The sequence below is a fragment of the Lathyrus oleraceus genome, chromosome 1, assembly GCF_024323335.1.
Source record: "Lathyrus oleraceus cultivar Zhongwan6 chromosome 1, CAAS_Psat_ZW6_1.0, whole genome shotgun sequence".
NCBI lineage: Eukaryota > Viridiplantae > Streptophyta > Magnoliopsida > Fabales > Fabaceae > Lathyrus > Lathyrus oleraceus.
The window spans coordinates 90,897,034-90,909,015 of record NC_066579.1 but is presented as its reverse complement, the minus strand read 5'-3'; the positions used below and the strand labels follow the sequence as shown (position 1 = coordinate 90,909,015).

Genomic DNA, 11,982 nt, shown 5'->3' with positions numbered 1-11,982 from the left:
CAATGGTAAGAACTCATCCCAACTTCCTTTGTGTTCAAGAGTACACGCTCTTAGCAGATCTTCTAACGACTGAATTGTCCTTTCTGATTGGCCATCTGTTTGGGGATGATAAGCCGAACTTAACCTTAGTTTGGTTCCTAGCTCTAAATGCAACTGACGCCAAAACTTTGATGTGAATCTGGGATCTCTATCACTGACTATACTTGTAGGTATCCCATGTAATCTAACAATTTCCTTTACATATATTTGAGCTAGTCTCTCTAAGCTAAACGTTTGGTTGATGGGAATGAAATGTGCACTCTTTGTCAACCTATCAATGATTACCCAAATTGCATCATCTTCTTCTGAGTTTTGGGCAAAGTAGTTACAAAATCCATAGCTATTCCATCCCACTTCCACTCCGGAATGTCTAAAGGTTGTAATAATCCAGCTGGCCTTTGATGTTCAATCTTTGCCTTCTGACATATCAAACAACTTTGAACATACTCCGCTATATCCTTCTTCATTCCAAACCACCAAAACATTTTCTTCAAATCTTGATACATCTTTGTGGCTCCTGGATGAAAACTCATCTTACTTTTGTGGCCTTCTTCCAAGATCAACTTTCGAATATCCTGGTTTTGAGGTATACACAACCTTTCTCCAAACCTTAGGATTCCGTCACTCCTTATGTTAAAATCCCCATTTTGACCATCTTTGATAGTTTCCTTTATATTCATTAATTGGTCGTCAAGTTGTTGTTCATCTTTGATCCATTTTAGATATTCATTAGACACAACAATAGTGCCTATGAACATACTTCCTTCACTGTGATGTACTCCTAAGTTTAAATCCACAAATTGGTTAATCAACTCTTCTTCCTTCAACATCATTGCAGACACATGAAGTGTCTTTCGACTCAAGGCGTCTGCTACAACATTGGCCTTTCCTGGATGATATTGTAACTCAAAATTGTAGTCCTTTAAAAATTCCATCCAACGCCTTTGTCTCATGTTTAGATCTTTCTGATCAAATAAATACTTCAGGCTTTTGTGATCACTTAACACATTGAACTTTGATCCATAAAGATAATGCCTCCAAATTTTTAAGGCAAACACAATTGTTGCTAACTCTAAGTCGTGAGTTGGGTAGTTTCTCTCGTGCACCTTCAACTGTCTTGATGCATAAGCTATCACTTTCCTTTCTTGCATCAACACACAACCAAGACCTTGGTATGACGCATCACAATACACATCGAATCGTCCTAATGGGTCCGGTAAGATGAGTATTGGTGATGAAGTCAATCTCTCCTTCAACTTCTGAAAACTTTCTTCACACTCTTTTGTCCATTCAAAGTTCTTACCCTTCCTCGTTAACTGAGTCATAGGCAAAGCGATCTTTGAGAATCCTTCAATGAACCTCCGATAATATCCAGCTAGTCCAAGAAAACTTCGAATCTCACCAACATTCTTTGGACTTTCCCACTTTGTTACTGCTTCGACTTTACTCGGGTCTACTGCAATACCTTCTTTACTGATAACATGACCAAGAAATTGTACCTCCTTCAACCAAAATTCACATTTCGAGAATTTCGCGTACAATTGGCGGTCCTTTAATATTTGTAGCACAATTCTCAAATGTTCTTCATGCTCTACCTCATTCTTGGAATAAATCAAAATGTCATCAATGAAAACTACAACAAAATGATCTAAGTACGACCTAAAGATCCTATTCATGTAATCCATGAATACTGCTGGAGCATTAGTCAAACCAAATGGCATCACTAAGTACTCATAGTGCCCATAACGGGGTCTGAAAGCTGTTTTTGGAATATCATCCTCCTTCACCCTAATCTGATGATATCCAGACTTCAAGTCAATCTTCGAGAATATCGATGCTCCCTTTAACTGGTCCATCAAGTCATCGATTCTAGGCAAAGGATACTTGTTTTTTACAGTAGCTTTATTAAGTTGTCTGTAATCTACACAAAGTCTAGAAGAACCATCCTTCTTCTTAACAAACAAGACTGGAGCTCCCCATGGCGATACACTCGGTCTAATAAATTCCTTCTCTAACATCTCGTCTAACTGTTTCTTTAACTCAGCCATCTCTGAGGGTGACATTCGATAAGGAGATATAGAAATTGGTCCAGTGCCTGGAACCAAGTCTATAGAAAACTCCATTTCCCTAACCGGTGGTAAACCTGGAACCTCTTCTGGAAAAACTTCCGGGAATTCGCAGACCACTGGAATATTTTCAAAACTAGGGGTTTCTCCTTCTGACATAGAGAATAACATCATAAATTTTTGGGTGAGAGTTTCCACCTTTATGATTTCTCCACTATCTTCTCCAAACGTTAAAATTTTCTTCTTGCACCCCAAGATTACATCGTTGGCTGATAACCAATCCATTCCTAAGATGACATCTAGGTCTTTTAGCGGGAGTACTATAAGATCTACTAAGAATCTTCTATTTTCTAAAATTATAGGGCAGTCTGCACAGACTGAACAAGTTACCATTCTTTCCCCCGAAGGAGTTGTAATGGTCATCTTATTATTGAGATCAACAATTTCAAATCCCAAAATCTTCGCACAAGATGTAGATATAAATGAATGCGTAGCTCCTGAATCGTATAATACTGATACCAACTTATCTCCGATTAGACACATACCTTGGATTAACCCATTTGACTTTGAGATCTCGGCTCCTCTAATTGCAAATACTCTTCCTGTGGTTGGCTTGTTCTGATTTTGAGGTCCTTGACCAACATTTGGGCCTCCGTTCCTTGCTCTCCCTACATTGTTATTGTTTATTAGGACGCTCTTCTGGCTTGTTGGTTGGTTTTGTCCTTGGGGACAATCTTTGAGAAAATGGCCCTTCTGACCACAACGAAAACAAGCTCCAATGTTTCTATTTGGACAATCTTTGTTAAGATGTGCCCCTCCACAGCTGTAACACTTGAACATTAACCTCCTAGAATCCTGGTTATGATATGGTGTAGGCCTTTGATATGGCCTACCCCCTTGTTGGGTCCTTCCTCCATGGCCTCGGTTAAAATGGCCCTTGTGATTGTTGTTTCGGGTTGGTACTCCTGATCCATATTGATTCTTCCTATTGTCAATTCCTTCCAACTCCAAACATCTTTCTATCAGCTCACCAAAGCGCATAATATGCAGAGGTAGAACCGCCCTCTGGATATCATATTTCAATCCATCTTGATACTTTTCACACATCCATTCTTCCCTTGGATGCAAGCGGTAAAATTCAGAATACTTTAGCAAGGATTCAAACTTCCTAGTATACTCTCCCACCGTCATCATACCTTGACGCAGGTTCTGGAATTCTCTCTCCTTCTCTTTCCTACATAGCTTTGGAAAATACTTCCCCAAAAATTCTTCTTTGAATAAGATCCAATTGATCTCTCTTCCTTCCTCTTCCAATAATCTATGTTTTCCTCTCCACCAGGCTTCAGCGTCGCCTGTCAGCATGAATGTTGCATATCCGACTCTTCTATTCTCTCTACAGTGAGTGAAAGAGAATATCTTCTCTATCTCTTGCAACCATTTCTCAGCACCCTCCGGATTAAAGTCACCACCAAACTGTGGTGGTTTACCTTTCAGAAACGAGTTCAATCCCGTATCTTCATGCACAGTTTCTCTTTGTTGTTGCTGAAAAAGTTGATGATCACGGGTGATTTGCAGGATTTGAGCATTTTGTTGTGTTTGAACTAACACAGCCGCAGCAAGTTCACGAACATCTCGAGTGTCAGCTTGAGAGTTCGTTCCAGTTTGGGAATGATCTTCTCGTCCTATGGGGATGTTAGCTACTCCTTCGGGAGTAGCTTCACCACTCACATTCCTACCTACACCTCTACTAGCACCTCTACCAGCACTCCTACCACGCCTCACGTTTCTGGCGTTCTGAACCATAACTTCCTGAAAAGGATAAGTTATTAGGTTCAATCATCCACAAGACATAAAGAACATAATAAATATGTATATTTATATCCCACTGAATGATTCATTGATAAGGATTTTGTCAATTCTCTCACATGCAATGTTATGTTTAATATGTTGAATTAATGCTTAACGTTAGTTATGGTTATATCTAGAATTTTGGCAAAGATAATCAATATTTAGTGTATAAACAAAAGCATATCAATTTATTCAATAACAACGATTACAAAAACCATGACCATGTTTCATTTAAAAACCTCTATTAATAAACCAAGCTAAGACTAGTAATGGTAGCACTATAATTATCATTATTGCTACGAAATCTTTACCTAATTCTTCATGCTTGATAATACCAATAAGAAACAAGATAATGACAAGAAGAGTGATGAATAAAAGAAAACATTTAGCCATTTGTAAGGTATGGATAAGTACTTTGAAATTGATATGAAAATAATGAATAGGTGTGAAGTATTTATATAGTGAATTTTGTGAAATGTCCGTTACGTTACCGTTGGGTTTGTGACCGTTGGGGGAAAAAGAAAGAAGAATAAGTTAAGTGTGTTAAAGATGCTTCCTAGATCAATATATTAGAAGACTATCAAAAGGAAGACTCAACGCACAAAAGAAAAGTTATCATCCTGTTTGGAATCCAACTTGATACAGTCAGTATAACTCTAGACACTTACGGTCCGAGCTGAATCGACCAGCTCTGATACCATTAAATGAGACAGCCTATGTCCCATTAGTGAAATTCTAAAATAAAATACAGAAAATTTAAAAATTTTAAATAACAAGACTGAATTAATTAAAATATACTACTTCACATATATATGCTTCAAATATGTTTTACATAAAGTTTGATACCGTTAAGACTAGTGGCCTTGCCACGTAGATAAAACTTAAAATAAAAGTACATGAAGAAAATCAAAAGAAAGCTTAACAGAAGGACCCCCTAAGTCCAACATGACTGACACTTATACTGACTGTATATAATATTATGTACTAGTAACGATGTGATAAGCGTTTGACAAAACGCTAGCAACCTTCAGCCTTGACATTATCGTAATCTGTCACTCCATAGCCTTCCCTCCTAAAGGGTCTAGCTCGTCGCCTGATCGTCATAGATCAATCCAAAGATGCAAGACAAAAAGAATACAGGGCTAAGATTTACGTACAAGTTTAAAAGTGGGAATAGGATGTAAAATAGTAATATATATACATGACAACCACAATTATTCGAACAAGCGCATCTTTATCCCATATTTACCTATACTCTATAAGTATTTATTCTAATGCATCCTTGAACTATATGCTGACTCAGGCCACTAAACGCTGTCAAGGATACCTATCCCATTTACCAAGATCAGATATCACAAGACCACATGCCACCAACGTACTCCCAATTACCAAGAGCTACGCCACCTAACTTCACATGGAGTCCAGGTGTTATAAGTCGATCGTCCCCGAGGATTCAGGCCAAGACCCTCGTCTTGCCTAGCATGCATAAATAATAATCCCCGTCGGGATTGTAGGCGACTGATCAACCTCGTACGTCCCATACCGCACGGCAGTGGACTTATACATTCCTCAATGCAGGTCTATATGATCACTCAATCATTTTGTAGCAACGCTCAACTATAAGTATTTAGTTAATATTTGGGAAATATCGTATTAACCTTTCAGGTCATAGTTATTATCTCATTACTTCAGTTGAGTGCCAAATCCATTAAATGTCTTGTCTATTTCTCCTTGGTGTGATCCTTGTCTCTATATAACTAGTTCAGTTTATACAGTGAATAATGTATGGTTGACTTCCCAGGTAAGAGAGGTGGACCGTAAAGGACATGGTCGACCAAGTCTTATCCTTAGCCAGAATCCAACCGAATACAACTACCCAATGTATCCAACTTCCCTTATTTCATTGGGGATCTAACACTTAATGTCCAATCAATGTTGTTGTTTCTCTCCTTAATAGATCATTTTCTTAGTCTATCAATCACAATCATTCAAGTATAAATAAAATAAACAATTAGACAATTAATCAAACAATGTAAGCACAATACAACCTCAAATTATCATAGATCATTCTTATGATAAATAATTAAGGTCGGCATAACCTCGCTTAGTGATTTGGGAAAATCATTATTCGAGAATAGGCTCTCCTTACTTATTTATCGCTGGTAGGGCTTGGGTCACCACTACCCACATATATATATTAAGCTATTTTACGCTAACCGTCCCAACGTATACGAGACCTTGCCCCCACCTTTTGTTGTTGATCGTTGTTGAAAGTCCACGAGCGTTTTCTCTGATGTTTGCCCAGAACCTAATTTACGATAACCGTTGAATTGTACGAAATTTATAAAATAATTAGAATATAATTTACGGTTAAATAAACATAATCCCGTTACAAATTAAGATATTTATTTATTTAAAATATTTAATCATAACCTCCACTATATTTAAATCGTTATTAAACTCAAGTATAAATTAGACTATACTCCTGTTTGGATTTGTTTATTTTAGAAAATTATCAAGAGTGTATTCCTAATAACATTTTAATTTTATAATAATACTTGGGCATTATAACAACTTAAAATGGTAAAACTTATCTTGGACTTTATAAGTTCAATATCTCAATGTCTTAACGGAAATTTAAATCAACATCTTAAAATAACCTTTATATAAATAAAATAATTAAAATAATTAAATTATAACGACTTACCGGTTACTTATGAAAATGATTTGAGCAGAACTTTGACGTATCAAACTCCTTTAAAACTTTAGAAGAACTTTGACCCCAAAATAACTCTAAAAACTACAAACCGACACCGTGAAAACTTCGACAACTAAAACTAATATTTCTATATGAAGAAACTAGAGAAAGAAGGAAATGAAGAGGTAAGAAAGATGATTTGTGAATGAATGAAAATGGGGTGAGAAAGACCCCTATTTATACTAGTTGTAAGATATTAAAATAATGTAAATTTATCTCCTTTTGCCCATGCTTTCTAACTTTTCAACTCTTGCTAGTAAATATGTCTTTGTCAAATATTTACAAGTCTTGCATGAATAGTTTTATAGGTGTTCTAATATGACTTTGTGAAAATAGTTGGTGAGAAATGTGTGAAAGTTTGATTTTTCTACTATTTCATGACATATGATCATGTAAAATATTAATAGTAAAATAAAATATATTTCTTTTAAAAATGAAAGGATAAGTATCATAATAATAATAATAATAATAATAATAATAATAATAATAACAATAATAATAATAATAATAATAATAATAACAAGGGTAATTATTTAATACATTTATTAACTTAAGGTTATTTTACTATTAGTTTGTAGAGTAAAATAGTGATATTCAAATCAAATAATATAATAAAAAATAATATGGATAATTAATTAACTTAAAATTAAGTATTTAAATGACTAATTTCAAAGTTTAGTTTGTAAAATAAAACGATGATATTCAAATTGAATAATAATATTAATAATAAAGTAAAGAGTAATTAGTTGATAAATTAATTATTATAGCGGCTAGTTTCAATGTTTAGTTTGTAATAATTAGCGATGTTAAAGTCTCAATTATAATCATATATATTATTTAAGGTATGGAAAATTAGGATGTTACATCTGACATCCTCTGGAAAGTACTTCCTCAGGAATCTCTCTCTGAACACCGCCCAAGTGATCTCAGCACCCCCAGCAGTTTCCAACTCAGTGCGGGCAGCAACCCACCAATCATCTGCTTCCTCTGACAGCATATGCGTACCGAACCCGACCTTCTGGTTATCGGCACACTCAGTCACTCGGAAGATCCTCTCGATCTCCTTCAACCACTTCTGAGCATCATCTGGATCGTATGCTCCCTTGAACATTGGAGGATTGTTCTTCTGGAACTCACTCAGTTGACGAGCAGCTCCCAGTCCCACAACATTCGGATTTCCTCCAAGTACTCCAGCTAGCATACCCAGAGCCTCAGCAATCTCAGCATCATCTCTACCTCTTCCAGCCATCTCTATTCTGAAAGCCCAACAAGCTAAAACAATAAGTACTGATAGGGTTACACAACACCTATCACGTACAGGGAAAATAGAATAATTACGACTCGACTCGACCGACTATGCTCTGATACCACTAATGTAACACCCTTCTAAAATACCCCAATAATTAATTAAAACAACAAATATAAATCAGAGTAGATATGCAATTTAAGGGTGTCACACTTGACACTTCACACCATTCATCAAATAGCTTGCCATGCTCATTTATTAATCAAAAATAAAACATTGCATAATTCGCAGCAGATAGAGATCTAATCAATCATGCAAACCATGTAATCACATTACATGTAAAACTGTTCAACAACCACAATTGAAAACAAAGTAAACATCCCGTCCCGATGTTACATCTACCAGAGCATGACCCACTAAGGAACTACACTAGACTCCAAGCACTAACTTCTACTCAATCACTGCTCGTTACCTGAAACATAGTTGTAAGGGTGAGTTCCTCAATCGATATAATAAGCATTATAAAATATCATGTAATGCTAAGTAATTAACACGTTTCATCACCCTAATCATATCACACATTCAGCAACGGCAACAACAACTCATAATCATACTCAACACAACACAACACAAAACACACGTGTAATATTGGAATACATCCATTCATATTATACGTCATACATACATTATGCAATGAGACTCCATGCATGCGGTACCGACTATTCGTGAACATATAGTTCAACCTCACCGATCAAATCCAGATACGGCTACCAAGCTCACTAGTCCCACTCATTTGAGACCTAGTGACTCACATCACTAATTCCTCACCATGGGAATTAGCTACCACCCCAAGGGCTATGCTATGCACGCTAATTCACCTAGCATGCAAACATCAACAACAATCCACAATACTCACTCACTAATTCCTCACCATGGGAATTAACTACCACCATAAAGGCCATACTATGCACACTAAATCACCTAGCATGCAACCATCAACAATCCACAATGGACATATGCTCACACTCTAAGCCATAACCAGTCCATTCACAATAGCATACATAATAGATATATTCACAACATTATGCACACCATCATACATCATCAATATAATTATCACAGAATCATATTATGTCATGCCACATAATCAATCACAGTATTAGCACACTCTACTAATACCTACACTGCTCAAAACAACGGGAAATTGATCCCTCCTATATCATACACCAATATAGGCCAATCATCCATTGTTCACAATATTTAAAATATCAGTTTTTCACTTTTTCAACAGTGTTAACCGGTTAACGCCCTGGGTTAACCGGTTAACGCAACACAGAACACGCTTCCTGGCACATTTTAACAGTGTTAACCGGTTAACGCCCTGGGTTAACCGGTTAACGCAAGACAGACAGCAATTTCTCATAATTCATAACAGTGTTAACCGGTTAACACCCTGGGTTAACCGGTTAACGCAAGACAGAAAGTTGTTCCTGCGCTAACACGAACAGAATGCAGAATCCCCCGCATTTTCCGCCGTCGGAGGACTTCCGGACCTCCGATTTCGATTCCGTAAACAGCTACACGTCCAGAAAATCACAACTCATCCAATTATAGATTTAATCACAGTTTTTAACGTAATTTGGTCATCACAATTTGCAACATTCATCATCCAAATTAGGGTCAAATCAATGACAAACTACTACCCATTAAATGTTAACCCATAATACCCATTAAACGACGATAAACCCCCCTTACCTGAGTTAATCCGGCAATCCTTTAGCTTCAAGCTTTTCCCTTCTTCAACCCTTGCTCTCTTGCTCTTCCTCTTTTCTCCCAATGTTACGTGTTCTCTGCTTTCACGTAAAAACCCTTTTTACCAAATGGGACCATATATATATATATATATATATATATATATATATATATATATATATATATATATATATATATATATATATATATATATATATATATATATATATATATATATATATATATTCCAACTTATTATTCCAATAATAATAATTCCAAATAATACTCCAATAATAATCTAATTATTTAATTAAATTAATAAATATACTATTAACTTAATTTAAATAATTATCATATTTTATCGGGGTGTTACACTAAGCAACTTATGTTTTTCTTTAAAATGTCTAAATTATTGAATGAAAAAAATTATTATTTTTTATAAAATTTGCAACAAATGAACTCAAAACTTGAATACATAAGTACATGCAAAAAAGGACCTAAAATTCAATAGTAATAAATATACACATATTTAAAATCAAGATAACATTTAAATAAACGTATTATATTTTTAATTATTATTATTATTATTTAAATTAATTTAAAAATATCAACAACAACTTATTTATATTAATACATAAATATAAATATAATTAAATATTATTATTAAATATTTAATCTTAGATCAATAATTTACACATATTTAACTCAACTAATAAATATCAATTAAACTATCATAAAATTATTATTATTATTATTATCTCAAATTTAAAATAGTTGGTATTAGTGATATAGATAAATATATTTTAGGTGTTAGTTAGTTAGTTATTAGTGAGCCTACATAATTGATGTGTAATCATTTTGTGTGACTTTTACTTACCGTATCAAATTCATTTTAATCAATACTATGTGTTTTTTTTTCTCTTTTCTCTCTTTACTTTTTTGGATGTCATGTTACTAACATGGTATCAGAACATATTTGATATCCATCTTGAAAGTAATTTTTCACTGCAGATTTTTGAGAAAATCCAATTTTCTAAATTTTTAATTTCTTCTCGTTCCATTGTTTTCTCAATATTTGTTGAAGATTTATTTTTGATTTTGTTCCTGAGTATTTCATCTCCATTCAAGTTCTTCATTCAGTTTTATTTATGTTCAATTTGAGTCTTCCATGAATTTCATTTACTGACATTTATTTTATGATCAATTTATTTCACTCATTCATCATCTTTTTCAATTTCGTTTTTTTCTTCTTCGTCAGACATGGTTCACTCCTTTATGTGATCAGATTCTTAATTCTTTGTTATGATTTCCATTTTCACCCTTTTCTCCAAATTATAGGATTTGAGAATTCATTTTTTATTGAATTTTAGTTTATTATCATTTCTGCTTTCGATTGCATATCATTTCAACTCTCTTTCTTGTAGTGTATGATCTTCGATGATGATTCAAGGTGACGAAGATATTGCGGCGCGAAAAATAGCACGAGCGTTCGCACCCTAGAAATAACAATAGAGTTGACACCAAATTTTATTTATTCCAAAAGAAAATAGAAAATATCGATAAAACCTTTAAGAAAAAGAAAATGGTCATCATAACCAAATTCGGGTTCATGAGTCTATTATGTGAGGGAAAGTATTAACACCCCTCATATCTGTTGTACTCAACGAGAACCGTTTAGTTAGCTTTGTGAATATGAGTGTTAGCTTTCGTTTATTTGTTTCTTCTAGTTATTAAAAGTTTGAAAGGAAAAAGAAAAAGGACTAAAAATAAGTTTTTTATTAAGGTGTCTGACGAGATGTTGAATCTCGCTCCTACGTATCCTAATGTGCGATGGGGAACTCGAGGCCATGTAGTTTTGAGTAGTAAATGTTTGTTTGTTGGTTGATTTTAGAAAAACAGTATTTAGTCGCATTCGAGAAGAAAACATTGCTTACTACCCAAACATGGAGAAATGAACATTTGCATCGCGTCAGAATGGACAACATAATCTAGATTCACACAGATTTATGTTCTCATTGCATTCGAGCGGAAAATTTTACTTACTACTCGTACATGGTAGGAATGAAACGTACTTTTCATCTTCTTGGAATGGACAAAGCATCTTTCATTTATGAAAAGATTTTGACATTGCGCTAAGGCAGAAAGAGATGATTTAATTGGTTGAGATGTTTCTAGGTGGAAGACGGATATTCGGTAAGACCAAGGCGTGTGTCTTGGGGGCGATTATTCGAGGTTTCAAAGGAGTGTGCACCTTAATGTTCTTTTCATCCAAT

The 11,982-nt window shown here is 34.8% G+C and overlaps 1 long non-coding RNA gene across 1 annotated transcript; it reads right to left on the bottom strand.

Moving 5' to 3' along the window:
- Positions 1 to 4,934: 4,934 nt before the first annotated feature.
- Positions 4,935 to 6,869, bottom strand: LOC127118235 (uncharacterized). Its single transcript, XR_007802139.1, has 3 exons — positions 6,661 to 6,869; positions 6,202 to 6,261; positions 4,935 to 5,046 (listed from the first exon to the last, which is right to left on the bottom strand). It is a non-coding gene; the product is annotated as an uncharacterized LOC127118235 (long non-coding RNA).
- Between the last annotated feature and the right edge of the window lie 5,113 nt (positions 6,870 to 11,982).